Genomic DNA, 25,056 nt, shown 5'->3' with positions numbered 1-25,056 from the left:
TAGTGTTTCTTTCTGCCCAGGATAAAATGGTGCTAGGGTACAGGTCTTAGCATTTCTCTCTTAGCAGAGGCATGCTCTGAGAAGCAGAGGGAGGTTCTGCTGTGTGAGAAACCCTACCAACCCCGAGCTGCACAGGCAAAGCCCACGACCAGCCCACACCACTGTTGATAAAGTTCTGCTGGCCTTTCCTATTCTGTCTCCCATCCTCTCTGCGCTTCACTGATGACTTGAACAACCTCACTGCTAAAGATGCCTGAAGCATTCAAGAAAAAGAGCTTAAATAAAACTTCTTCCCTCTAGGACTTCATAGCTGCTAGTTCTGCTTTCCTGTGCTAAGAATATCGGGTCCTCCCCACCCCAACATTAATCCAGTAGTCTTTATACATTTGTCTCTTCATTGAGTCAGAGATGGAGTGAGTCTGTTTCCTCACCTCCCAGGCACTTCACCCAGGGATAGGGGGTGGATATATTCTTAGCTGGAGAGCACTGTGCTCCACCTTATGTAAATCCCAGGGAGGTAGGTCTCTCTAGACTGTGACAAAGAGGAGACCAGCGTGAGAAGTCTTGGCAAGAGAGGGAGGCCCCTGAGCAGTGAGCCAATCTCTCCGTGGACCAAGCTCGCTGCCTGCAGATCTGCATAGAGCTAAGGAGAATGCCTGCCTTCACCCGGAGCGGAGGAGGCACAGGAGTGGAATTCCCTGCCAAGTTTCTTCCCTTGGAGCTCCAGAAGAGTTGGCTCACGAGCTCCATGTCTTCTTCTGGTCCTGGGGGAAGGACTGTGGTCCTGTAAAGGAGAGACAATGAGTTCTGATTATAAGGACATTCTAATACTGTAAGAATAAAGTGCAGGGTTCCTTGCTGGCTATCATGAGTAATTGATCTCAGGATATGGAAAGGCCATGGTCATGCTCAACACATCACGCCATTGGTGGGCATTTCTAGAAGTGAGAAAGCCAGTTATTTATCTTCAATGCAACCTCGGGCAATAGTGTGAAGGATGTGTCTGCATTCTGAAAAGTCCCTTCAGACTTCCCAGCAGCTACCTTCTGAATGCTTTGCCCTGGTGTCCACTGATCTTGGCCAACTCATGTCACCTCTCCAGGTCGCCACAGCCACCTTGAGTGAAAAAGTAGGCTCTGCAGTTCTGAGCTTCCGAGGAAAACATTGCTTCCCTGAGGGTGAAAGTTCTGTCTGGTCCACCCTTTCAGACTTGCTCCTTCTTTCTCTAACCAGCCCTGCCCAGCAATGAGAGGAAAGATAAGCCCCACCCACTCCCCCCCCACACACACACACACAAAGACTGCAGCAAATGTCCCACCTCTGGGCTTCATAACTGTTGATGAATTATTTATAAGGTCTTGGATGAAAACTAATTCCCCCACCCAGATGTCCACACCTGAATTCACAGAACTGTTAATATGCTACACTAATAAGAAGGATTTTAAGGCAGAATGCAGTTATCAGCGCGTTAAAATAGGAAACTTGCCCTAGCTTCCGGAATCGCGTGAGCTTTTCACTGCAGAGAGCTTTCTCTACCTAGGGGCCTGTGAGAGTGGGCAGAAGGTGAAGCCAGAGGTTGGAAGCATGAGGGAGCGTTGCTGCAGCTGGAGGGGCCACATGGAAGGCTTGAGCTGGAAGGGGAAGGCTTTAAGACCAAACCTCAAGCCCGTTGTCTGCAGCCCCCTAGGAACTGGGAATTCAAGCCCTAGAATCACAAGGAAATGAATCCAGTAAGAGCCTGGCTGCTCTGAGAAGCAAACCCACTCCAGAGCTCCCAGAAAGCAAGCACTAGGGCCTGCCCACCTCAGAGAGACTCCACCGAGGACCTAACTGTAGAGTGCCGTGCCCAGACTTCTGACTTACAGAATGGGCAGGAAATTGCTTGGAGCTGGTTTAAATCACTAGATTTGCGGCGATTAATTTGCAGGAGCAGCATGAGGAAATGGACGCACAGATGTCCCAGACAACCACATTACGCTAGCCCGGGAAGCTCATCCTTCAGAAACATCTCTAGCATCTGGCCGCAGAGCGACTGAGTCTGGCCTGGGGACAGGCACTGTTTCTGGCCGCTGGGCTCTGTTTCTCTTCTGGCAGTCAGAATATGCGACAAGCACACCAAAAGGAAGACAAAGACTGTAGGGAAACAGGAAGAAAGGAAGGAAGAATGGGCGGGCAAAGCAGGGGAGGGAAGAAGGAATGGCAAGAGTAATGCCTGGTGTTGTCGCCATGACTCCATAGGCAGCTGGCCCCGCCCCCCATGGAACCGCCCTCTTAGGATTGAAGAAATGTTAGGCTTCTGCCTGACCATATGGAAGAAGAGGGGCCAGGAATGCTCTGGGACATTTTTTAATCCGGTAATTTAAATATCTGCAGAGAACATCCTGTGAGCTGCCCCTTGGCTGTGAAAATGCTAATAAGCCAAGCTGGCTGCCAAGTGCCACTTGGGAGGCCCGGGTGGTGCAGAAGAGGACTGAGCTCCATCGCAGCTCCCATGTCCTCACAGGAGAGGAGCTCAGAGCTCCGGATTCCGCCTCTCTTCTCCTCACCTTCCCCTTGTCTCACCTATCTATCTTTCAAATTCCAGTGTACCTCCGACAACAAGCCCTCCTCTCCCCATCTCCTTTTAACCAGGTGTAGTGAGATTGCTCCATTACTTTTTATTCCTCATGAATAGGAACAAGGATGAAGGCAGAATTTAAGGCATCACCCAGAAGTCGTCTTCCTCCAGTTCTGAAATCATCTCATGTGTACAGGGAACCTCTTCGCCTCACCCTCCTACCGACCTCTAACACCTGCTAGCAAGCTCCTGTTTCCAGTCCAGGCTAAGGAGCAGAGCGCTGGGGAAGCAGAAGGTTCCAGGGTGATCACCCACCATGAGGAAACACATTTTGTGGTGGAGAGAGTCTTGAGATTCCCAAAAAGAAGCATCTGTGAGAATAACAACAACGAGTGAACTCGTTCTCCAGATGACACAAGCACCCACCAGGGATCTGCACCCCACTTTAAACTCAACACTGGAAGGCTTGGGAATGGCTACCCCTGTCTGAGCTTCAGTGGATGGCTTGTCATGGCCTTCACAGAGGAAAGAGTGATGCAGCGGGGATTTGGGAACTAAAAGAAGGTTTTTTTCCTAGCTGCCCCCCTGTCCACGTCACCCTTTGTCTAGCTTTGTGACTAGAATTGCATCAGTCTAACACACACCCCAGTGTTAGGGAAAATCTTAAGAAGAGCCTCTCCGCCTGTGCAAAATAACTCCCATTAGACCAGACTAGACCAAATCAAGAATTCCCACATTTAATGAATGCTGTGCTCTCGGGTGGCTGGGAACATGGCAGGGGAAGACAGAAAGGGAGAACACACACAAAACCTGAAATCACAAGTTCCTTTCTCCAGCACGAGCCTAAGTAACCTGTGGGAGTAGTCCTGACCTTTCTCAGAGAGGAGTCAGTGCCTGGCAGGCTGGGAGTTGCTGTCCTGCAGCCTAGGCAACTCCCAGGCCAGGGGCTGAGGTGACGCTTCCAATCAGCCTAGACTTCTTGGATATAAGGTTGTCAGAGGGCTGGGGTCTCACTTTCAATCAAACACCCACTTTACTTGTCTGAGTCTAAACTCAATCTTAGCACGAACTCTAGCAACTGGGGAATGCCATAGAAAGCCCAGCCCTGTTTAAAGGATCTGCAGTCACAGGGTCAGCTAGAGAAGGAGGAAGTCACTCACCTTCAAGGCTCCAGAACTAGGGCTAAAAGTAGAGGTTTGAGAAAGAGAAGGAATCAGGAAACTAAACCTGGGCCTGGCCAGCCATTCCCATCTGCAGGAAACATAGCCCGTAGCTTCATTGTGTTCTTCAGGATCCATGGAGGGCCATCTCTGCCCCGCAGAGATGTGGCTACCCAGTCATGCTGATCCAGGCCTCAACCTTCTGATGAGATTTTACTCCTGAGCCCGGAGGGAGGAGCCTAGGCTAACGCAGGGAAAAGCCTGTCCCTTAATGTAATCATTTTTCTATCTCCAATCCCATCTGTCGAAAATTACTATTTTGCAGAGCACAATCTGGGATGGTATTAATTTCTTTTTCTCTCTTTCTTCCAAGCCTTATTATATGTACATGTAAAAGTCTTCAAAAAGAGAATTTAGCAACTGAGTCCTCACCTCACCAAAATCAGCCGTCTACTTGAAGTGAAGATTTCGCTTCATCGTGTGTCAAGGCTCTGTAAACACTTGGCATGAGTGAATTCATCCAATCCTCACACCAGATCTCTGAAAAAGGTCGTCTTTTTTATCGTCATCTTCCACATGGGGACACAGAGGCAAGGGCCACTAACGGACTTACCCAGGGCCTTAGCGTTTATGTAACAAATCTCAATTTCAAATCCTGAGCACATAAGCATGCTTAAGCCTCAACCACTGTGCCATAATATAGTCCAGGAACTCCTTAGATTCTTCTTAGATACCTATCAAAGAGAACAACAACAGCAAAACATGCGCTTGCACGTGTGCATGCCCCTTCCCCCCACCACACATCAACTCGAAATCTGGCAATAGATGTTCATAGCAGATTACCACTACTGACAGAGACAGAAGCACCCCAAGTGTCCCCGTTGAGAAACAAACACAATCCGACATAGTCATGCCATGAGATATTGTTCAGTCACAGAAATAAATGAAGTGCTCATGTCCATGACAACGTGGATGAATCCCAGAAACAGAAAGCTAAGCTAAAGAAGCCAGTTACAAAAGATTTATACTGGAAAAGAGGTTGTATTGCACAGTTTTGTGTACACGAAGCTTCTAGATGAGGAAAATGTACAGGCAGGGTATAAATGTGTGGCTTCCTGGGGCCTGAAAAGCTTTCAGAGAATGAGAGAGGGCTGATAATGGGTACAGGGTTTCTTTGGGGGAATGGTGAAAATGTTTCAGATCCAATTGCAGGGCAATTACACCACTGTGAATATCCAAAAAAAAAAAAAAAAAAAAAAAAAAAAAAAAAAAAAAAAACACAGAATTGTATGGTTTTAAAAGGCAAGGAGGAGGAACAAAAAGGAAGAGAGAATCAAAGTGAATTGCATAGCTATGCTATGAAATAGACTTCATCATAGTCGGAACACAGGCAAAACAACAATGCCTCAGAAAAAAACAAAGCTGCAAGAAAAAAAAGAACAGTGCTAGATCAACATAGTAACTGCTAAAGGAGTTCCTGGGGAAACACTGAAATCTCTATCTATGGAATGGACATCATCAGGAAAGTGGCAATCTGGGTAATTGTAGGGCTTTTTACTTATTACCTGGGCCATTCCAAAGGATGATTTACTGCATTTTTTTATATTTACTTATTGAGAGCATGAGAGAGAGAGAGAGAAGTGGAGAAAGATGGAGGGAGGGTTTTCCCTGTCTGGGACTTTTCTATAAATAATTTTACACAACACAAGCTCTCTTTTTTTAATATGAAAGGGTGGCTCCTTTTGCTTGTCTTCCTGCTTCTGAGATTTATCCTGCTGTATTGTGGCCTCCAACACTCTTTCCTCTGTAGCTGAAGAGTTTTTCTTTGTGTGGGTGCACGTGCCACAGTGCAGGTGTGGGGGTCGGAGAGGAGCTTGCTGAAGTTTTGGTTCGCTCCTTCCTCTATGTGGGTCCCACCGATGCTCAGGTTGGGGAACTTGGTGACAAGTGTCTTTACCCACCGAGCCATCTCACCAGCCCATGGTTTCATACTTAACAATAAAACAGTGGACAAATCTGTGATGTTCACAGAAGTGGTCCTGTAGTAGCATGGAGGCCAGAGGGCAAGAAGCTGGCATGTGCCCCGGTGAGGTGGCTGTGTGTAACACAGCATCATGCTGTCGCTGGAAGGTAGTGCTCAAGTGAGGGACAATGTGTAGTGTAAAAAGTAAAATAATTACATATGCACATTCATGCACACATGCATGCACACACACGCGTGCGCTTGCATACACACACACACACACACACACACACACACGGGGTGACAGAATTTTAACTAATAAGCCAACAAAACAGGTAGATGAGAATCAAAAAAAAAAACCGCAGGAAAAAGAAGGGATCTATAAAAAAAATAACTAAAATAAGTAAGACCAGATTAGTGGTGCATTCTTATAATCCTGATAGTTAGCAGGCAGAGACAGGAGCATCCCAGGTGTAACTGGAACCCGGACTACACAGTGAGACCTTATATCAAAACTTGAGATGGGAGGAGGGGAAGCATGGTATAGGAGGTCCTTCTGCCTTTGTGTTGCTTTCATTGGTTAATAAAGAAACTGCTTTGGGCCTGGTGATAGGGCAGAACTTAGGGAGGCGGGGAGAAAGAACTGAATTCTGGGAGGAAGAATGCAGAGTCAGGGAGACACCATGGATCCTCCACCTGAGATAGATGCCGGTTACTATCTTTCATCCTAAGCCACTGCTACGTGGTGATATACAGATTGCTAGAAATGAGTTAAATCAAGATGTGAGAGTTAGCCAACAAGAGGCTAGAGATAATGGGCCAAACAATGATTTAATTAATATTGTTTCTGTGTGGTTATTTTGGGTGTAAGTTAGCCGGGCAGCCGAGACAAACAAGCAGGCCCTCACCTTACAACAGAAGCAGAGAGGAGAAAGGAGGGAGAAAAGGGGAGGAAGGGGGATAAAAGAGGGGAGAGTTGAAAGAGGAGAAGAAAATTAAGAAAATATTCGAATAAGCAAACAAAGAGCAAAGGGCAGCTTTAAATCCAATTGTATAAATAGCTCCATTAAATATAAAAAGATGTGAATAATACTAATTAGAGGCCAGGATTGGCTGGTTGGAGAAGGAAGGAAGCAGGAAGGGGACAAAAGAGAGGAAAGAAGGAAAGGCGGAGGAGAGAGGAGACACAGAAACCCACTGTAAACGTGCAAGCAAATTATCAGTAAAAAGATACCCTGAATATACGCTATGCTCAGACAGAGAGAGTGGTTTTGTTTTTAAAGAAAGGTTACCATATTTGGGGTTCACTTACGATCCAAAAAGGGAGAATCTGGAATGTTTGCTGGGAGTCCAGTGGAAACGAATGGTGATTCTCTTGAAGACCAAACACAGGCGGTGTGGCTGGGTTTTCTGAGGCTCCAGCCAACAGCCTTAGTCATCTGCAGCACACGAGAGTGCGCACAACCAGTCAGTGCCTTGTGGAGAACCCGACACTGAGTGTGGCTTAAATACACCATCCCAAAATACACCATCCCTAGCAAACAAATGGGCAGCCGCCCTCTGCGCTGCCTCGTGGGGTCATCTGGGAACAGAGAGTCCCCACTGAGAAAATGTCCCCACCAGATCGACCTATGTTGCATTTTCTTGATTGGTGGTTCATGTGGGGTGGTAACTGTGGGTGGTGCCACCTCTGGGCAACGGGTCCCAGGTGCTATATATAAGAAAGCAAACAGAGCCATCAAGAAAGAACAAGCCAGTCAGTGACATTCCTTGTGGTCTCTGCATCAACTCCTGCCTCTAGGCTTCTACCTGAGTTCCTGCCTTGAAATCCTCTGACAAAGAACTGTGATGTGAGACAAAATAAACCCTTTCCTCCCCAAGCTGATTTTGTCATGGTCTTTTGTCACAGCAACAGAAACCCTAACTAAGACAGCTACCATGCCATGCCCACAACACAGATTCGCAATGTTATTGCTTTAAGCCACTGAGCTTTGGGGTGATTCCTCCACTCCCACCCCCAATAATTTATACTGCATAGATTTATAGCACACAGCTCAAAACCGGGTAAGGAAATGAACAGTTAAATGAGGAAATGGAGGTAAATAAGGCTTAAGTAGTTGTCCCTCAGCAGTCCCCCACCAAATCTTTAATATAATTCAAATTGAAAATTCTCTGTAATGTTCTCTAATTACCCTCTTTAAATGCCAGGCTACAGGATATGGTGTGGTAAGACTGCCTGGGCTCAAATCCCAGGGGTGGCATCTTGTTCTGGGGGACAAGCAGCTTCCCGATACCAAGCAGGGGCTGCATTAAAGGATCACAAACACACGTCGTTGTCACAGCTCCTGGGACCTAGGAAATAGGTGTTACATGTAGGGTTAGCACAGTTATCATTGTACTTTAGACGCCAGCTTCAACTCCCTGGCTTTGTGACCTGTGTGTTCACTTACTCCAGTGATTCTGCCATGCATGTCTGTCACCACTCCTTGCCACCCCGTTCACACATGTAATGCCTGACACAGTTTTAACAGAGAAACTGCAGTGGAGCTAAAGACAGATGCCTTCAGCAAGACTTAGAGTGAGATCCAGAGCAGCATGTCATCCAGACAGCACGGTGCAGGAAGGAAGGCCTGTAAGCAGGCCCGTGGGTCATCCGTTCCTTCAAATGGGAGGCTTGCTGCAAATGTAGAAGGCAAGAGGTGGCATTCTAAAAACACGCATCACCAGACAAGCCTGCTGCTTCCTCCTTACCCAGGGTTACTTCCTCCTACTTCTCACTTATTACTCTAAAAGTGATTGCAGGTATGAGAAATTTTCAAAGATAAGGCGATCTGGTCTGTGATGGCACACACTGTCAATCCAGCATTGGGCAGCAGAGGCAGGTGGGTTTCTGTGAGGTTGAAATCAGCCTTCTCTATGTTGAGAGTTCCAGGCCAGCCAGGACTACAGAGCCAAAAAAATAAATAAGTAATAAATAAATAAATAAATAAAACCAAAGATGAGTATTTTATTCCTTCCAAACCTTCCTTACTCACTGATCAGCCCAGCAGAGGCAGGGTTTGTGCCTGCCAGGAAGAGAAAATGGTGGGTTTTGTGTCGTGGTGTAGTTCCATCGTTCCAGAAACCACGGAATACACAAACATTTGGATTGAGCATGGAATGAAATCTGTGTGACTTTGGTGCCTCTGCATGTGGAGCAGATGCTCTTGTATCCGCATTGCGCTACATAAAGATGAACTGCACGGCTCCTGCCAGCAGCTAAAGGTCTTAACTCTTTCTCTACTGAGAATGGAATCAAACAGCATTGTTCCGAAGCACTGTGGCAACAAAGGAGGAAATAATATTTCAGTGTCTACCTTTGAAGAGATGATTCTTCTGGTTTTTGTACAGAATCCCACATTTTATTTTGTCCTGGCTCCCACACATTATGGCCCTGAGAAATGAAGTCTATTCTGTAATGATGAAATAATTGCCATAACTGTAATTCTTAAGAAACCACACATTCAAAGAATGCATTGGGAGCTGGAAAGATGGCTCAGAGGTTAAGAGCACTGGCTGCTCTTCCAGAGGTCCTGAGTTCAATTCCCAGCACCCATATGGTGGCTCACAACCATCTGTAATGAGATCTAGCACCCTCTTCTGGCCTGCAGGTTACATGGAGTCAGAGCACTGTACACATAATAAATAAATAAGTCTTTAAAAGGAATGCTTTTAGAAATAGTTGCTCCAATTGAAATAAAAAGTCACAGACTAGAGAGCTGTGGACCCACCTAGGACCATTTGCTGTGAGAATTCCTCTAATATGGAGAGGGTTAAATAAGTGGACTGGGTGTGTACACACACCGTCAATCCCAGCACTCTGGATGCAGAGTCAGGCACGTCTCTTGTGAGTTGGAGGCCAGCCTGGCCCACATAACAAGGTCTAGGCCAGCCAGAGTTACATAATGAGACCTTTACCAAAAAGTATTTATTTAATTTAAAAAGTTTAAAGCTACGAGCATGTAACTCTAGTATCTGGATGTCATCCAGTAAGCCATGAATGATGGTACACACAAGTTAGCTCTGTGCTTTGAAGGCAGAGACAGGCAGAGCCTTGCACTTGGTGGCCAGCCAGCCCACCCCAATCAGTGAGGTTTAGGTCTTGGCAAAAGATCCCGTGTCAAAATGAAAAATATATGAAAACCACCAAGGTCTGCAACTACCAAGGAATGATATGTAAGGTTAACGGGTTGACCACACAGGTGCACATAACATGCATCCATCTGCATACACATGAACACACACGCCCCCCCCCCACACACACACACGCACACGCACACGCACACACACACACCCCATGTAGCAAATCCAGTGTTGAATGTGAAGGAGACACCCACACGACAGGGGTTCCCTCACGCACCCCAGATTCAGCACAAGCCACACCCAAACACCTGTTTTCACAGAGAGCTCCTTTACTAATCAGGAAGAAGCTGAAGCAGCCGCTGTGTGACTCAGGAAGAAATTGGCCTTGCAGGCGTAATGTTTAAGAGGGAACAAGGGGGAGTTCTGTGTTAGAAGGGGCAATGACATGGTGGCATATTTTAATCGGGCATGTTAATTAAGTGAACCAAAAGGGGCTTTTGATAGCTGGGCTTTGAGAGTTGAACTTTGGTAGCTGGACCTGGGTAGTCAACCTCAAGAGGAGGAAGTGGCCAAATAAGGGACTAGACCTTAGGGGCTAGCTTTAGGAATGTAAGCTAATGTTTTAGCAAGGGGACAGAAGGCCAGGTCTGCCAGAGCCTGGCTTGCCACGTCACATTCTAGCTGGCCAGAGTCCCTTCAGAATGCACCTGGTTTGTTCAGAAGGAATGGGCTTTCTATTGCCATTGGCACCATCTGAGTCAGACGAAGCTGATTAGCGTTTCATCTGTTGTTATAGGAAGCAAAGCCGGAAACGGTTCCAACACAGTGACTCCTTTGAGCCTTGCTTCCTTGCTCTGCGGGGGCTACTTCCTCTCTGCTGTGTACTCCCTCTCAAGACAGCTCTGTCATCTGCCTCTCTGCAGAATGCAACCCAAGCTCCTGAAATAACACATCACTTCCAGACAGTTCTTATCATACAGCACTGAAGGAAGTGTCTATAATTATGATATTACACTTCAAGATCATGACAGATTGAAATTGTCAAGCACTGTGAACCTAGACATCAAGGTGCCACAGAGAGAACAGCAACCTACAAACATGTAAGAGCTACAATTCTCTTCCCTCAAGTTAAAAAACAGAAGATACTTGGCCAAGTCAAATAAGTGTACCCAGCAATTTATCTGAGGTGTCTAGAGCCTGGGATTTTGATCAGTTCTTACAAGGCTCTGAACTCATGGGGGCAGAATTAAACAGTGTATACAAATCCCTTGATTCCTGGTTGAGAGCCCTTTGACCACACCCCAGTAAAACACTCTCTGTGAAAGGATTCCTCAAGTGACCATTTCCAAAGGAGAGTCCGGGTCACTGAAAAGAAAGTTCTGGAGTCTCCCTCTCATGAACTGAATGTGAAATGAAGCAGCTCTTTGCCTCAGAAGAAGGTCAAACTGGTACGCTAGCCACAGAATCTGAGAACTGGAGGTGGTGGCACACACCTGTAATCCCAGCACTAGGAAGTGGAGGTCAGGAGTTCAAGGTCATTATGCTGGTTTGAAAGAAAAAGGTCCCCAAAGGGAGTGGCACTATTAGGAGGTGTGGCCTTGTTGGAGTAGGTGTGGTCTTGTTGGAGGAAGTGCACCACGGTGGGGGCGGGCTTTGAGGTGTTTTTCCCAAGCTTTACTCTGTGTGACAGTCAGCTGACTTCCTGTTGCCTTCTGGTCAAGATGTAGCACTCTCAGCTCCAGCACTGTATCTGCCTGCACTGCCATGTCCCCGTTGTTAAACCTCTGAACTGTAAGCAAGTCAGCCCAATTAAATGTTTTCTTTATAAGAATTGCCGTGGTCGTGATGTCTCTTCACAGCCATAAAAACCAAACTAAGACAACCATCCTTGGCTACATAGCAAGTTCTAGACTCTGTCTAAACAAATAAACCAACCAACCAACCAACAAGCAAATAAATAAATGGATGAATGAATGTTGGCGAGAAATGGCTCAACAGTTAAGCAGGCCAGGTACTCCTCCAGAGGACCCAGATTCAATTCTTAACACCAACACACCCACACATCAGGTCACAAACATCTGCAATTCCAATTCTAGGGGATCCCATGCGCTCTTCTGACCTCTGTAGGCACCAGGCACACATGTGGCACCCAGACACACACACACAGGCCAAACGCCCATACCCATAACAATAGAAACAAATAAATCACCACTTTGGGTCTCTGTTCATGCTTTGATCTCTCAGCACACCTCCCAGCTATCTTTCCCACAGCATGGCATCTCAGTTGCTCTCAGAGCACCTGTGACTGCCCACGCAGGCCCATCATGAGGTCAAGCATATTCAGATTTCTTCCAGGTATGGGGGAAAGGGGGCAACCAGCATCCCCTCATCTGAATTCTAGCCACTCACTCATTCCTGACATCTCCTCCTCGAGCTGTGTGTAATGTTACTCCAGTTTTAGGTCTTGCTTCGGGTGCTTTAACCACAAGGTTGACCTGAGTAGGGACTCCTTTGATTTGGCTCTTGTGAGTTGTCACCATGTGGGGTGGAGTGTTTGGGTAACACCGTTGCCTGAGAGTCGTTCATGCTCTCCTAAGCAACCCAACAACCTCTAGTTGGACTTGGATGGAATCGTTTCTGTGGTGTGTTAGTGTCCTACCTGGGGGAATAAGCATTGCTGTGCATCGCCCAGGAAAAGGAACACATGTCAGCCTTGTGGCAATGCAGGATAATCTTCATTTTCAGCTTTCTAAGCTTGACAAATTATACCAGAACTAGCAAGCCCCTTCCTTTATGGTACTTCCGGCATCTTACGCTCAGTTAAGTGGTATGCAGCAAACCCTGGCACGGGTATGTGTGTTCAGTCTTCTGGATGAAAACTTGACCTTCGTTGTGAGTCGGCTCTACAATGAGTATTCGCAGTACGGCTACTCATGTACTAACCGCATCCAACCTCTGAGCTAAGAGCAAAAGTATTTACAGCAAAGCCAGGAAGACACACAATGGGGTAGCCAATAATTACCTTTTCTCCTTTGTGATCAAAACCTGACAGAGACAAATTAGGGGGGAGGGTATTTATTTATTTTGTAGCATAGCCTTAGAGGTGTGAGTCCGCTGTGGCAGGTCGGACATGGTGGGGCAGAGCACTCCACCAGTAGCCAGGAAGCAGAAAAGGAGAATTCCCTTTCATCTTCTCTGAACCTTGCAGCGATGGCATGGTGCCATCCACGTGCAGAGTAGATGTTTCCTACTCAGTTAATCCTTGCTGGTGACACCCTCACAGACATTCCCCGAAGTGTCCCTCCCAATCTCCTAGGTGGCTCTAAATCTAGCTGCATTGACTATGAAATCAATCTCTCAAGACTTGCCCTCTTTCTGACACTTCCGATTAGACGTTTTCCAGCTGTTGATAGCCTCATTCTCGCCACTGGGTATAAATCCCCAGTTTTCAATCAAGCATTTGGTCCTCGTACATCTGTCTCCATTGTCTTCAGGAAACCTTTACAACAACCCTGAACAAAATCTCCTTTATTATTTTAACAAGTGTCACAAGTTCGCTTTTCTTTTCCTAAAAAATTAATTGGTAGGGATTTTTCTTTTTAATTTTTAAAGTTTTACTTCCATAGAATGTTGTACTGCAGTTATGCCGTTCCCACCCTGTCCTCTCCGTCTCTATCTGGAACCGTCCCTAGCCAGCTCTTCTCAGGGTCATTTCCCACCCCCACTAGTCCCTCTAAAATCCATGACCTCTTCTTTTTAAAGTATTATTGTTTAATATACATGTGTGGGGGTGAGTGGGTGGATGTGTGTGGAGTATAAACACAACCTGCTGAGTCCACTGAATGTGGTTCAAATATGTGTTTGGGGATTGTGTAACCTGCCAGGCACTCATTCCTAGGGAAGAAAGATGGAGTCTCCTTTGTGCCACCATGAACTGCCTGTAGCTCTAGTCTAGGTGTGGCCCTTGTAAGATTTCCTCCATCTCTGGGCCGGGCGATGGTGGAGCACGCCTTTAATCCCAGCACTGGGGAGGCAGAGGCAGGTGGATCTCTGTGAGTTCGAGACCAGTCTGGTCTACAGAGCTAGTTCCAGGACAGGTTCCAAAGCCAGAGAAACCCTGTCTCGAAAAAAAAAAAAAAAAAAAAAAAAAAAGAGTGGTCCCTGAGCCTTAGGTTCAGGGTTGTACTATAAATGTCACAATGGGCATGGGTGACTGGTGAGATCGCGGACTCGTTAGGAGACCCTACTACTCCCTCTTTCCTAAACCATGTGATTCCCAACTGCATCCTAAATTCTTTCACATTACTTTCAGAAGCATCAACTCCTGGGAATCCTTTTACCTCTTAGTCAAGATTTAGAGTAACAGTTTTTAGACTAAAGTAATTTGTTACATTATCATGATCAGTTGTGAATTAAGAGGCGAATGATTTCAAACAAATAATTCCTAAGTTTTTGTACTTTGTAAATGGTTTACCTTAAACGCTGAATTGGAAAGGATTCAAGGTCATCCCTCCAATGCCATTTTGAGTCAGATGGTTTGGGCTGCCCTCTTGAATGACAAAGAAACGCACAGGCCTGTCCTCTGTATTCAGGTTCTGTGTGCAAGTGTGAATTGGGACTACCCCTTTGAAGAGCTGTATCTGTCCTGAACATACACGGGCTTTTTCTTGCACTGTTTGCTAAACAATATAGGTCAGTAACTAGTTATATAGTGTTTACATTGGAATGATTATTAGAAGTCATCTAGCAATGATTGCAAGTACCCAGGAAGCTATGTATTAAGCTATATGTCCATACTGCTCCATTTTAAACAAAGGAGTTGAGTGTTGAGATCTTCTTGTTCATGAAGAGTAGTAGGTTTTGGATAGGAAGAAATTGTTGTAGTTATGAAAGACAGTAAATACTGCCTACCGCCGTTCAGTGTTGATGTATGCCGTTAATCCCAGCATTTGGGAGGCAGAAGCAGGCAAATCTCTGTGAGTTTGAGGTCAGCCTGGTCTACAGGTTCCAGGACAGCCAAGATTGTTACACAGAGAAACCCTGTCTCAAAAGAAGAAATAAGTGTTCCATCTGACTAAAGGAAATAAAAACAGGCTCTCCAATCTCTTCTAAGTAACCAAGGAGTACACAGCTTTTAGCCATATTCAGCACTAGCTAACTACACCTAAACACACAAAAGTCAGGTGGTGGTGGTGGCACAGGCCTTTAACCCTGCACTTGGAAGACAGAGACAGGCAGATAGATCTCTGTGAGTTCAAGGCCAGCCTGGTCTACAAATCGTTTCCAGAAAAGCCAGGGCTACAGAGAAACCCTGTCTCAAAAAAATATATATATATATCCACAATGGTAAAGCTTATGTTCTATGCTCTTTATCATTAGAGATTTAAGTGTTATTTTAAAATAGAAATGGCTGAGTTGAGTCTGTTGTTACTCACTAGGAAGGGTGCAATTTAAAGACCAATGTTGACAGCTTCATAGGTATACTCAGGTCAGATATGAATACATGCGATTCCTCTAAGCTGTTTGTTTGGCTTCTTCTCCACCCACTGTTCTCCACTCTGGTCCCCAGAGATACTGTGAACTGGGGGTCCCTAACTATATGAGACACTTGAACCCTTGAAAGCACACGAGACATCATAAAATTGCATTCATGTGATGAGGTGGTTGAGAAAGATCATCATATGATTAATTTGCTTAAATAAAGCTAAAAAAGTTTACCTAACTTGGAGCCCACCTTTCACAGACTGGGACTACAAAAGGACCGTCAGAGCTGAAAGGAGGGCTGTCGGGAGAAGAAGGAAAGAAGGCAAGAGAAGAAACATACAGACACAGATACGGCTTTGCATCACTGTAATATGAATGTTGTAAAAGGCCAGGGACACTGTAGGTGGGTCCCCTCTGGACCCCATACCCATGCTTCCCAGCAACAATCCAGACTGATGAATTCTGGGCATTCGTTTAAAGTGTTGTCCTCCCCAGGAGCATGCCCCTCCCGCATTTTAAATAAAAGGCACTGAATTGCAGGCACCGGGTCAACTGGAAGACTATTTGAGACTTGGGCTTTGTGTCGACCCTCGGAGAGGCACCCCCCAAAAGCAGCCAACCTCAGCACTACTGCCCTCCTTCCTCCCACCTCAGCTTCCTTAGCTTTGTCTGGGGTGAGAATTCCTAGGAACAACTACAGAAGATCTCAGGCTCCAGGGCTAACTAATGGCGTCTCTGGGAAGAATCCCTCCCTAGAGTGAGGTCTGGTCCCACATCTGCTCTGAGATCCGCCCTGCCAGCCGGCTCAGGGAGTGCCATTTAAAACCTGTCCATCTCTGAAGACAGCATCTCCTCTCTGGCCAGCTGAGCCTGAGGAAGCAGGATGCTAAAGACAGAAGTGTCCTTTCTCCTGACACATGCCCAGCAGCGGGAAATGCTTGCCTTCCGGGGAAGAGGCCTTGGAAGTGAGCAATGAATAACGCTACGACCTGGCGAGCAGCAGCTTGGCGACAGCGTCTCTAAGAACACCCGGTATGGGCGTTGCCCAGAGCTGCAGCTAACACTGTTACTGCATCGACTCGGATCTCATTTCCTCCAGTGCTTTATTCTATAATTTGCTCAAACTTTTTTTTTTAACAAAAGGAAAGTAATTTCGCATTCAGGAAGCGCTATCGATCCAGGCTAATTTGGTCCATAAGGGGCCATTTCAACAGACTGTCAGGTTGCCATAGTAACATCCTGCTTTATTTATAGTAACAAATTCAAGGTATGGCTAGGAGACAACACATCTCAGTGCTGTTGTTTATGAGCTGTGCTCTGAGAAGATATGGGTTTGGGGGAAACCTTGGACGGTGGGAGGTGAACTGGGGGGCTCGGGCTTCCACGTCCATTACAATTGGAACAGCCTTGACTTGATCTCTTACATTTCAGGATTTTGTTACATTAAAATAAAAAAAAAAAAGTAAGACCAGAGAACTGTCTTTAAAAGCAAAGCATCAGGAATGAGCAAACTGGGTCCTAGTACCCACCCCCATTCCAAACAGGCAGAATCTAACATTTATAGAGTTTCCTGGGATTAACAGGATCTCATTGCTTTCATATGCAGACCTAAGGAAGGCTTCTGCAGCATCCTAAACACCAGCTCTGGCTGGCCTTGGCCACAGGGTTGATTTCCACTTGCATCTAGACATGGTTTCTGTCCTAACCTGATTCCTAGCCTTCTCCCAGTGATACATGGAGAACCCCTCCTGGCCAGTGTTATGATTTATGGAGCAGGTGACCCAAGGCCGCGGTGGGTGGGAAACAGACAGATGCACTTTGCAGAGGGAGCTTGGATATAGAGTTTATTAGTGGGTATTGGGAAAGGTATAAAGTATAAGGATAATGGGATTATGGAGGGGAGAGAGGAAGAAGAAGAGAGAGATAGAGGGACAAAGAAAGAGAGGAAAGAGGAAAAAGGAGAAGGGAGAGGTTGAAGCTGCCTCTTCAGAAGGACAGACAGAGAGAGAAAGAGGAAGGAAAGGAGGCATGAGGTCCCCTTGCATGCAGGAAGGGGGTGATTGGGAGTGGGCATGATCTTCTAGTGACGCTAACACGGGAGTCTTGAAATAGAGTAACACCATTTATTTATTCTACTGTAACCTAATCTCATGTGCATTGACCCCTAAGAATTGTGAACTTTTCCAAAGAAATCTCATCCTGACTCTTGGTTGAGCATATTATGATAGCCACAAGTCATCCCTTGGTCCTCAACTGTCATTGAGGGATATGGCATTTCCCCACTGCTAAGTAACCTGAGAGAAGTCTCAGGCAGGCTGGATTTTAAATTGCTTTCTTTAAAAGCCCTCAGATATCCCTCTAGGAAGACATGGCAATCCCTCCTCAGAAAAACAGGCACTCAACTGTTTTCAAAGGAGGGATTTATACAGGAAGCTGTTAAAATTGTTAAAAGGACGGAGAAAGCAAAGGCCAAGGAAGGATACCGCATGCTTCCAAGAAATCTAGAACTGCAAAATGACAGCTGATGATCTCAGCTTCCTTCAACAGCAAAAGAGGCCATTTGCAGGAGGGCACGTAGATGTTACTGCAGTGATCCCACATCTGCCACTGATCAAAGCCTGTATGCTTGGTGCCACTCCCATGGGAGCAAGAACTTCTATTTTCTTCTTCCTTTGTTGCGTGAGTTGCTTTCATTGGAAAACTGTAAAACAGAGCTCTGATGCCAAGGGATTCTGGGGAGCATAATTCCAAGGTTGCTAGTCTCTGTAGTGCAAGAGAAAAAACAGATGGAACTTGAGATGAAATGGCTGCCAAAACAATAATTCCTATTTCAAGTTGAATTATATGCTCCTGTAGGACATGTTCAACATCTAAGCGCCTATGAAGTTATTTGGAAGTAAGCATTTTGAAGATATGATCAAGTTTAGATGAAGTCATAATGATTTGGAGTGGACTCAGCTCAATGATTGGTGGTGTTACTCAAAAAAGAAATCCAAACACCGAAGAAAGTGAAAAGCACTAACAGAGGCAGGGGTTAGGTGATCATCTCCAAGGTTCCAAAGGCTGAAGATCAGAAGCAAACACCAGAAATGAAAAAAATCGAGGGAAGGATTCTCTTTTAGAGCCGTCAGTGGAGGCATAGCCCTGTTGACACCTTGGTTTTAGATGTCCAGCCTCTGGAACTGTAAAATCACTTTCTGTTGTTTTAAGCCACCAGTATACAGTAGGTTGTCAGTTGGGAAAGTGCTATACCACCACCACATTCACACACAAACATATGCATGCACACGGGCACACACACACACACACCACACACCTTTTGCAGTCTAATGGCCTGGTAAGCCACTCTTTTGAATATGAGTGTGCTTGAGAACAGAGGTTGGTTGTTGGAAAATGAAGAAATGAATAGCTATGGGTTTGGATGGAGAGGCTCGACATGTAGAAGAAAGGTGGTTTCGTATGAACAGGTCAGCACAGGATTAAAAACTCTTCCAGCACAGCTATTGCCCAAGCTGGACACGACTACCTAAAAATAAACCTGGACCCACCAGGTATGGAAAGTGTGTGACCTTCTCAGCCTTGGTAATTGCTTAAGGAGCTGTGACTCTCAAACACAAATTGGCACACAGCATTTTTCATTGATTTCCTTGGCGAATAGCTATGCTGATTTTACATGGCAGCTACAAAATCCATTTCTAAAATAGCAAGACTGGGCTTCTAAAAGCATATCCAATTACCAAGTTCATAGCGCTCTTGGATCAAAATGGCATTGATGGGGAAGAAGAGCCCATATCCTCTTTCTCATCTGTTCTGCAATTTGTGGGTCTGTGAGCTATTTTCACCTACTCAGACAGCTCCTATCCAGAATATTTGGGCCTATTGTTTGCTTCAAGGGCCATACTTTTCTTAGACAGGGTTTCTAAAATCCAACAGAAAGGCTTGGGAGTGGACAAGCAGGTGAAAAGAGATGGTGTTTATCTGGGTATACGGAAGGGTGTAAGAGGTCAAGTGATGTTACAAACCTACAAGTCCTGTGAGCTTTGTTGTAGTGCTGGGAATTGAACTCGTGGTCTGATGCTTGCAGAGAGCCTGTTGTAGCACTGAGCTATGCCCCAACCGAAGTACCATGATTCTTAAAACCCTGGTGCTGAACAAAACCATGTTCCTGAACTGGAATCAAGAAACTACAGTCTCTTCATTTCCCTAGGCAGCTTTTCTGCAAAAAGTGAATTTCAGAAACTACAAAGCACAATAAGAAGAGCTCCTGTCCTGGTTGTCAGAGCCTAAACTAGAGTTGTGATTTGGCCATCAAAGGGGGCGCCAAGAAGTAGAAGTACAAGCTTTCAGTCTGGCCTGGTCCCAAAGGTAATCCTACTTAGAGGTAGGGGACTTGAACTATGGATGTCAGGCTCCTTTCATGGTGACTAGGGTGTCTGTTGGGGGATAACAATCATTTCTTTTTTTTTTTTTTCCTTTATCAGCAAAGAAGTCTGCACACTTGGCAGCACTCCCTCCAAGTCACGTAACTGGACCAGTCAAAAGCATTCATGTCATGGCGGAAAATTTCACTGCCTCTTCCAAATGATAGAACTTCACGTCAAAAGACTGTCAGAGGTAAGGCTTTTAGATGCCGAATTTCTCTCCTAAAGCCTTGCAAGGCCAGGCACATGTTTTTTTTTAACCCACTTCAGCCTGTCTCCGGAGGCCTGACCAAGAAAGGCAGAGTAATCGTGAGTTCAATGTCACTGACAAGGTCTGCCCTAGGCCTGCCTCCTAGCTAGTACAGCTTCAGGGCTCAGTTTTGCATTTCCGACCTTGGGTCTCCTTTCGGACACGATCCCAAGAAAAGGCAGAGGCAGTAGCCAGGCAGCAACAGCACATTTGCGGGTTCTGCCAGCCCTGATTTCCTCTCCCTCATCAAAATTCATTACCACGAAGATGGTAGCTTTTCTCATTAATAACTGTGACAGTGACCAGCCTTCCTCATTTATCAACTTATTTCTCATGCAAAAAATGGCAAGCGATCTAATACGATTAGGAGCTGTGTGCAAGCATCCCCTCTCTCTGCCGCCTTCTGGACAATACAGGAGACAGCCTGGCTTTCCCCTTACATGAAACAGAGTAATTGCTACAGAATCTTCACAGGAGTGAGGAATCAGAAGGCACAGAGGGACCTCAAGAAATCAGTTGGCTTGTTCAGACTCTAAACACAATCAAATGCAAGCCATTTAGGATGGCAGTCATATTTACCCCACACTCACAGCTGAGGGGGTTTATACAGACATGACTAACGGAGGTGTGCCCTGGTACCTTCAGTGTCGTGGGGACATCATAACTACTGATGGAGGAAGTATTACTCCCAACTCACAGATGGATAGAGCACCCTCAGAGAAGTTGAAAAACTTACCCAAATAAGTTGCAATGATGAGATTTAACCTAGCACTGTTGTTGCTAGAGGATCTTAGAGACTAAAAGAATTGTAGGGATGGGATGTTATTTTTCTATTTGTTGTTTCTTAAGACAGAAGTCTCTTGATGTAGTTCCAACTTCCTACGTAGCTCAGGCTGGCCTTGAACTCACCATCCTCCTGAGTGCTAGGATTGTAGATACGTTTCCCTATACCCAAGAAGCATAATCCACATGAACCCATGCCATGCTTCTTGCAACTTACCAAATAATTTGAGTACCTATAAACCATACATTCTGTAGTGATACTTAGAAAGAACTACACTCTACAGGAATATCCAGATGCTGAAAAACAAAACTTAAATTCCAGATCTCCCAATAGCTCTCATGGAATCACAATCACTGCCCAATTAAGGACTTATTTTGCATCAATAATATGTTACACCTTAAGAGATGATATGGCCGGGCAATGGTAACACATGCCTTCAATCTCAGCACTTGGGAGACAGAGGCAGGAGGATCTCTGAGAGTTCAAGGCCAGTCTGGTCTACAAAGCTAGTGCCAGGATAGGCTCCAAAGCTACACAGAAAAAGCCCTTTCTCAAACAAACAAACCAAACCAGCTCATTTGAAAGATCGGTACTAAGTATGCTCTATGTGTGAGCTCCATAGTGTATACTATCTCTGTTACCCTTTCTGGTTCTCCGTTCTAAATGCTAATATGAAACTTAGCGATCCAAATAGCAGTGTGCGGAGTTTTTAGGAGTTTGCTTAAAATAAGAATTTTGGAATCTCTGTGAAGTCCTGGTAACGCTGACTTATTGCCCCTGAATCTCTAAGAGTAGGAACTTGGCAGGAATTTGAAAACACTGAGCAACTTGCTTCTTTCTCAAGTGTATCCTTGTTGCTGAATGAATGCGCTTTAGACACTTCCACCCTCCCCACTTCTTTTAATCAATTAGATCTTGGCTTTTCTCACCCCCTCCTACGAGGAAGTTCTTCCTCAAATGTCTAATTTTGATGCCTTTCACTGCAGGTCCTGTCCATTCTCCCTCGTGCGGTCTCCAGAGAAAGAACAGATGCTTCATACTGTTTTACATGGTTAAAAAAACAATCACTGACTAAGTGTGTGTGTGTGTGTGTGTGTGAGAGAGAGAGAGAGAGAGAGAGAGAGAGAGAGAGAGAGAGAAAGAGAGAGAGAGAAAGAGAGACAGAGAGAGAGAGAGAGAGAGAGAGACAGAGACAGAGAGACAGAGATACAGAGACAGAGAGAAGATGCAGAGAGAGAGAGAGAGAGACAGAGAGACAGAGAGGTGTCTAACCACGGAAAGGAAGTGAGACAGTTCATCTTTCCATCAGCAGCCCAGGGCAAATCTGTCAGCTTTTTTTATATTTTCAGGTTGTTTTGGTTACATGAAGTGTCACAGGCAAAACTGAAAGACTTTGAATGACCTCCATAAAATACCAAGGACACTTCTTGCTTCTTGCCTTACGAATAAACACTTTATACTACTTGCGGCCTGTGATTCGTAGCCCAGACTAATCAAAGTAGATGGGAATCAAAGCATACCATCCAAGCATTAAGTAATGGAGACTTACGGAAAGCTCAGAGATCCATTTGTCTATGAAAATGTCTTCCAGGAATTACCTGAATTAACTTCATCAAAATCAGCCACAAACCAGGCTTTGAGGGCAGAAGACTTCTAAATAGAGGACTCATATCTTAACTCCTGCTTCAAAGTCAGAGACGTTTATAAGAGAAAAACACAGCGTTGAATGATGGTGAGGAAGTGTTGTTTGTTATATTTATTTATTTAGTGGGGTGTGTGCTTACGTGTGTGTGTGTGTGTGTGTGTGTGTGTGTGTGTGCGCGCGTGCGTGCGTGCGTGCGTGCCATACAGCTACATGAAGATCAGAGTTCAGCTTGCAGGACTCGGTTCTTCCACCATGTGGACCCCAACAATCAAAACTCTCCCTGTCAGGCTTTGCAGCAAGGGCCTTTACTCACCAAGTCATCTCACCACCCCCAGACTCTGGATTTTTCTTAGTTTACATATTTTAAGCGACCTATAGTTACAGTGTGCAGTATGATGTTTTTGTGTAAAGGTTCATTGAGAATTTATTAAACCAAGCCAGTTAATATAACCATCCCCCCTCGTGATTATTTCTTGTAGAATGAACATTTAGTCTACACACTTAGCCGCTTTCGAATACACAGTACGTCATTACTAACTATAGCTGCCATGCTGCACAATAGTTCAGAACATATTCCTTCTGCGATGACTCTGATCTTTAATTTGTTTAAATTATTTGGTTAACTGCATGTTTTGAGAGAGACCCCTGGAGTAATAGCTAATTAAATGTTTATGGCCTCTAAGGGCTCTACATCATTAGCATTAGCAATCCACTAAGTCCTCTTACTGGCTCTAATTTCTCTTCCAAACATTGACACATCTGAGAAGGCCCCACCGGCCAAGAGTATGTTCATCTCCAGATCCCAGATGCAGGACATTGGGATGTTTGTCCCATCGATGACTAAAGTTGTCCCTCTGAACACCTGCTGTCTCCTACAGCCCCGAGACTCAAGCAGGAGGTGGCCTATCATCTTCAGGGACCCATTCAGCCAGGCATTTTAAGGACTTTGCCCCTCCTGATCATTGCTAGTACTCATCAGAAGAGTGGCCACCAGGTCTGGAGACACCAAGACAACTCCTAAGGCATTAGGACTTCAGGCCATAGAGTCTGTATTCCCCCTCTCCTTCCCTTTGGTGATTTTGATGGCCAACTAGGTATGGGAAACTTTGGATAATGGTGGTCTAGACTTTGTAGGTCCTAAATAGATGGCAACCTGGGTTGAGAGAGACAGGCCACGACAAGGTTGTCTCAATGAACAGGGAATGAAGAAAGCCAGTACTGGTTGTAGTCTCAACTCAGATGAGAATTACTCAGCCTAGAGCAGGTTCGGGGGTGGACATGAACCCACCCATGTGGTCAGGAAATGTTGCGTAGTAGTGGAGTTGGTATGTAGCCACTGGCTGGGCATTCTGGCTCTGCCAGATGTAGGAATTACATAAGCCCAGTCAGTCTCACTTTCCTTACTTCTCAAAGGGGATAAAATAGCTACTACATAGCGATGCTGGGAAGAAGAAAGATCTTCAGCTCAGCACACTGCCTGATTTCTTTTGTCTCTTCACTGTGACCAAGGGCAGAACAGGTATGAATAAACTGTTGAATTATTGAAGACGGAAACCTTTCTCTAAGCTCTTGACTTTAGTAAATGGAATTCTGCAAAATTAAGTGTCAAGAGACAGATTAAACGGAGAAGAGGACTACAAATGTGTAGTAAAAAGAGCGGCAGGCTGTGTCCCTGCCACCCGGCTAGCTTGTGCCTGAAATAATCACATGGAGATCTGTATTAGTTAAATTACTGCCTGGCCCATTAGCTCTAGCCTCTTCTTGGCTAACTCTCACATCTTAATTAACCCATTTCTAATAATCTGTATATCACCATGTGACTATGGCTTACTTGGATGAGTCTAACCTACGTCCGTCTCAGAGAGGAGAGCCATGGCATCTGCCTGACTCTGCTTTCTTCCTCCCAGAATTCTGTTCTGTCTACTCTGTCTAAGCTGCTGTCCTATCAAAAGGCCAAGGCAGTTTCTTTATTTGATCAACGAAAGTAACATAGAGACAGAAGGCCCTCCTACTTCACAAATGTATTAGTATTACTATGTATCGTACCTGGCTGAGTGCGACTTAGGTCACCCGGGTCCCTGAGAATAAAACGTTCCCTCTTTTGTGAGTCTCGGGGCTGTAGAAAACAGAATGTGTTCCAAAGGGCCACGTACGTTTACACACTCAATGATATTGTGTGTGAATGAGTGTATGTGATGAGTGTGTGAGTGTGTGCATGTGTGTATGTGTGTCCTTTGCGTTTCAACAGAGGAGAAAGTGTTTGGGTTCCAGTGGGGATCAATTGTGTGGTAATGCTGAGAACACATGGGGGCTGGAATGGAAAGCGAGTGTGATTTCAGTGGTTTGTCCTCGGCAGACTCATCCCAGTGCACACTGTCCCCTGGGTGATGAGCCTCACCTGGTTCGGAAGAGCCATGTCATAGGCAGTCTGAATCAGAAACATGGGTGATAGCATTTGTGTCTTTCTGCAATGTCAGAATGTATTGAGTGATAGTGCATTCAACGGCAACAATTTGCCAGCTACTTCTGCTTTCCTTGGTTATCCCATCTGAGGCAGACACAGGTTGTTATTGTAAAGTTAATTACTAGTATTAACTCTCAGACCATTCTACATCACAGGGTAAAAATATCCCTATGCCTATTTATATTCAGGCTACCCAAGGGTAATAA

The 25,056-nt window shown here is 45.4% G+C and overlaps 1 long non-coding RNA gene across 1 annotated transcript; it reads right to left on the bottom strand.

The window, feature by feature from the left end:
- Nucleotides 1-391: 391 nt before the first annotated feature.
- On the bottom strand, nucleotides 392-7,113 carry LOC126508486 (uncharacterized). Its single transcript, XR_007593841.1, has 3 exons — nucleotides 6,993-7,113; nucleotides 4,150-4,451; nucleotides 392-784 (listed from the first exon to the last, which is right to left on the bottom strand). It is a non-coding gene; the product is annotated as an uncharacterized lncRNA (long non-coding RNA).
- Between the last annotated feature and the right edge of the window lie 17,943 nt (nucleotides 7,114-25,056).

The sequence above is a fragment of the Alexandromys fortis genome, unplaced genomic scaffold, assembly GCF_014885135.2.
Source record: "Alexandromys fortis isolate MF-2015 unplaced genomic scaffold, M_Fortis_MF-2015_v1.1 scaffold_79, whole genome shotgun sequence".
Classification (NCBI taxonomy): Eukaryota; Metazoa; Chordata; class Mammalia; order Rodentia; family Cricetidae; genus Alexandromys; species Alexandromys fortis.
The sequence above is the reverse complement of the archived record's forward strand: the minus strand, read 5'-3'. Positions and strand labels throughout refer to the sequence as shown.